Source organism: Elephantulus edwardii, unplaced genomic scaffold (genome assembly GCF_000299155.1).
Source record: "Elephantulus edwardii isolate Elephantulus edwardi_28Jun2011 unplaced genomic scaffold, EleEdw1.0 scaffold00143, whole genome shotgun sequence".
NCBI lineage: Eukaryota > Metazoa > Chordata > Mammalia > Macroscelidea > Macroscelididae > Elephantulus > Elephantulus edwardii.
In genome coordinates, this window is record NW_006399893.1 from 8,351,226 (window position 1) to 8,356,303 (window position 5,078).

Below are 5,078 nucleotides of genomic sequence, written 5' to 3' on the forward strand. Positions count from 1 at the left end.
ATGTGGGCTGGCCTCCCTTGTGCCCGCTCTCAAGCCGCCCTTCCGCCCAGGAGCACGCCGGAAATCCTGGGTACCTCTCTCTGGAAAACGCCTCTTCGTCTCCTATGTGGGCTGGCAGCCTTCAGTATGAACATTAAGAAAGCAAAAATCCCCATAACAGGACCAGTAAGTAGTCCAAGAAAAAAAAAAATCAATCATAAACAGAGAAAAGATTCATGTTGTCAAGAATTTTCTGTTCCTTGTATCTGCAACACCCATGGAAGCAGCAGTAAAGAAATCAAATGACATACTGCATTGGAGAAATCTACAGCCAAGGACTCTATGGAGTACTAGAGAGCAAGAACGTCACTTTGAGGACCAGAGAGCGCCTGATCCAAGCCGTGACATTTTCAGTTGTCTCCTATGCACAAGACAGTTTGACAATGAATAAAGAACACAGGAGAACTGATGTTTCTGAATTGTCTTGATGGAGGGGAATATGGGCTATGCTATGGACTGCAAGGAACCAATAAATCTGCCTTAGAAGAAGTGCTGCTGTTATCAGGTGCTCTGAGTTTCTTTTGCCTGGTGCTTTGGAGAGCTCCTGGTCACTTGGCATCACTTTCTCCGTCTCTACTTTTCTTCCTTGTTTGCTCATAGAAGCTTATTTATATCTCAAGTAAGACTGACTCAAAATACACCCTATACTAATCTGGCTTTATTAACATATAAAGACAATTCATTCTCAAGTAAGGGTACAAACACATTAGAGTTTAGGATATTTTTGGCACCATTTTGGTGTATATAATTCAATCTATTACGCATACAATGCCATTTTAAGCATGACCCTGCATTTTTAGAAGACATGTTACTATTTTAAACGCATGCAATTTTGTGAAAATGTAACCATCTTGGACATGAATTGACTTCATACTGGGAACAATTTGTTTTCCAATTTAAGACATCTTTAATTTTAAAATAGAAATTAATGTGTGTACTCGGGGTGGTGTGGAGGGCAGGGGGCGGGGGATTGTATACCAATGAAATCATTTTTCCTTTACTTTTCAGAGGAGTGAACTTGGGGATGGGGAGGGCTAGACAGGGAGAAAAGTGCAACAATGAATGAATGAAAATCCAAAATCTCTGTAAATGTTCATTAAAATTATTAAAATAAAATTAAAAAATAGAAATCAATGAAAGAAATAGAATTTGAAATGTAGAACTGTTCATTATTAAAACACCCACACAATTAAAGATATAATGTATAAATGATGGGACAATGATGAATAATGTGGGACATTCATAACCAGCAAGGGGAACATTATAACCAGTGCTTTCTCTTTGCTGAAAAGAAGCCAGAGAATTAATAGCAAAAGTGTCAGAGACTGAATTGCGTTCCTCCAAAATATGTACTATAAATCTTTGTCCTTATACCTGAAGATGTAACTCAATTTGGAAATAGGTTTTCTGTATTATGTTAATGAGGTTGTATCAGTGTAGGGTGTGTCTCAAACCAATTACAAGCATACTTCAAAGATTTGCAGATCATCACAATAAAGAAAGTCACATAAAATGATGTTTTGTTTCCCAGTGTATTTAATAATTATGTTTATACTCTACTATAGTCTATTTAAGTATGCATTATAATAAAGTTTAAAATATTCTGAGAGTTACCCACAGGGACACAGAGACGTGGAGTAAGAAGAAGATGTTGTTGGGGAAAAATGGCTCAAACAGACTTGATCAATTCAAAGTAGAAAACTAACCTTCTATTTGTGCAAAGTGAATAATCTGTGAAATGCCAAAAAGTGAAGAGCAATAAAACCAGGTATGCCAACACTTTTGAAATGTAATCGAAGCCAATTACGCAGACATGCTAGCAAGGACAGAAAGGGGGTAGATACATGTCACACAAAGTCACCAAGGGGCAGAGAAACACCACTTGGAATAGACAATGTTCTTACCCGGAGCTGACAGAGAGAGCCTTCCCCTAGAGCAGGGCTCTGACTGAAGTCTGATTGCTCACCTGCTCAACTAAGGGAGCTCTGGTGGTGAGGAGCTGTGCTGTCTACCTAAATGTAGGCCATTGAACTCCACCAGCATCTCTCCAGGAGAAAGGTGTGTGGTTCACATCCATCAGCATCTCTGCAGGAGAAAGATGGGCAATCTCCTCCCAGGTGATTTACTACCTCTGCAAATCGTTTGGAAATATCATTACAGCCTGTCTGACGAATAGAAAACAAGAAGATATCTACTTAGGATATTTCTATTACATCAGCACTAAGAAACTAATCTGATGAAGATGAGAAAGAGAAAAGGAGAAAAAAAAATTGAAGCAAGTGCTGGAGCAGCTATACGGTATGCTCAAAGTAGACTGAAGAGGAAGGGAAATTTTTAAAAGGAAAATTTTAAATATACTTCTATAAATTATGTAAGCATTTTTTTGATTCCCTTCAAAGTTTTTAAGAAGTACATGGTTAGCATACGAGCTGTCTTACAATTTCTTCTGGTTGTTAGAAGATACATCATGCATATCTACGGGGTTCTTTTGAGTCATTCCTCAGGGATGGTTAATCATTTAGCAAAGCTTTAGGCTTCAGGTAACAGAAAAGTAGACTAATAATGTTAAAAGTATAGATTTATTTCCTATATAACAGGAAGCCCAGAAGCACATGGTTTCCGGCAATGGCTCTTCCAGGACTTGGCCCCTTTCATCTTTTTCCTGCTGCATCAGCAAGCAGCTTTTCAGTTTAAGCTTCCCTGATATGTTTGTATGATAGCAACTGCAACTTCAGGCATATGACTTCATTCAAAAGCAGGAAGTATCGGGGTGTATAAAGTGAGAACCTATCATTTCTTGCATTGCCATTAAATGAAACCAAAATATCTTTTCCTGAATCACTCAGCCAACTTCCCTATAGTTACCTTGGCCAGAATTGGTCATGGGCTACTATACCCCCACCCAGTCTTGCCCAGATCTACTTACTGAAGCCTAGAAAAGCAAGTTCCTGGTTTTCAAGACCCTACTGTGAGATTTCTGTATATGTATACTTACTTGTTTGTAGTTTGCTCTTATGGCTACAGCACTTGTCTGTCTGTATGCTGTACTGGAATGATTTACATGGTGCTGTGATGTTGGAAGCTATGCCAGCAGTGTTTCAAATACCAGCAGGGATACCCATGGTGGACAGGTTTCAGGTGAGCTTCCCGACTAATACAGACTAAGAAGCAGGACTCACCATCCACTTTTAAAATAACAGGCCTTAGAAAGTTCCAAGGATGATAGATGTTAGAGATACTTTGGGAAGTAGAGCCCCTCAGATTAGAAAACACTAAAAAATGAGTAGAAACAGCTATGAGCAACTATTAATAATTAGAACATGAAATGTACAAAGTATGAGTCTAGGAAATTGGACATTATATAATATGAAATGGATTGCATAAAGATCTATAATCCTAGGAGTTAGTGAGCTGAGATATATTGCATTAGACCTCTTTGAATCACACAGTTAATATGATTATTCCAGGAATAATAAATTGAAGAAAATGTTGCATTCACAGTTATAACATTTCTAAATTTATCCTGAAGTACAATTGATAGGATATTATCCATATGCATATAAAGATGACACGTTTGGACAGCAAGCAATAAATGTTGGAAATGATGAGGAGAGATTGGAACTCACATGCATTGCTGGTGGGATTGTACAATGGTACAACTACTCTGAAAGGCAGTATGTTGTTTCCTCAAAAAGCTGAATATAGAAATCCCATATGACCCAGCTATTCCACTGCTGGGAATATACCCTGAAAAAATGAGAACTGAGACACAGATGGAGATTTTTACACTGTTGTACATAGTAGCATTATTCACAACAGCAAGAATATGGAAACAGACCAAATGTCCATCAACAAACAAATGGATTGATAAACTGTAGTACATAGACATGATGGAATACTATGCAGCATTCAGGAATAATGATTCTGACAAATACTATATAACATGGGATAGACATTACAGACCATTATGCTAAGTGAACTTATTCAGGTGCATAAGAACAAATACCGCACTCTAATCCACCCGCCCAACATGCCGAAGGGAAAGAAAGCCAAGGGGAAGAAGGTGGCCCTGGAACTCACAGTGGTCAAGACGGTGGTAAATCCTCAAAAAAAGACCTTACCCACTCTATCAAATGGCCCCTCTCTATCCCACTGTAGGGGCAAAGGGCAATCCTCTATAAGTGACTCAAGATTCCACCCGTCATTAACCAGTTGACCCAGGCCTTAGACCGCCAGACTGCTACTCAGCTGCCGAAGCTGGCCCACAGGTACCACTGGAGACCAAGCAGGAAAAGAAGCAGAAGCTGTTGGCCCAGGCCGTGAAGCACACGCCCCACCAAGAGGCCCCTTGTCCTCCATGTTGGGGAGAATAGTGTCTCCACCCTGATGGAGAATAAGAAGGCCCAACAGGTGGTGACTATGCATGAAATGGACCCCATGGAGCTGGTGGACTTCCTGCCAGCCTTGTGTCATAAAATGTGAGTTTCCTACTACATCAACAAGGGCCAGGCCAGACTGGTCCATCTCGTCCATCGGAAGACCAGCACCACGGCTGCCTTCATGCAGGGGAACCTGGAAGACAAAGGTGCTCTGGTGAAGCTGGTGAAAGCCATCAGGACCAATTACAACAACAGAGATGATGAGATCCACCCACCACTGGGGAGGCAAGCTCCTGAGGTCAAAGTTAGTGGCCTGCATCACCAAGCTGGAGAAGGGTGAGGTCAAAGAACTCGCCGCCAAACTGGGTGGATGACTTATTCCACAGTCTAAATTATGAGGTGGATTGATTCAGTGACTGGGGTACTCGGGATGGGTGTGTCAGAGGCAATGAGATTGGCACAGGATAGAGCACGGTTTAGGGCTGTTGTACATAGGGTCGCTATGAGTCGAAAACGACTCAACGGTACATAACAACAACAACAACAACAAAAAACCACAAAAAAAACCTGAACCAAATACTATGTAAGATCATTGTCGTAAAAACAGAAGGATAACCAGTAAGATGTGTATGGATATCCAAGAGGAAAGGAGAGGGGAGA

At 40.5% G+C, this 5,078-nt stretch overlaps 1 pseudogene; it reads left to right on the top strand.

Moving 5' to 3' along the window:
- Positions 1-4,792, top strand: LOC102856503 (annotated as a pseudogene).
- The last annotated feature ends 286 nt before the right edge of the window (positions 4,793-5,078 follow it).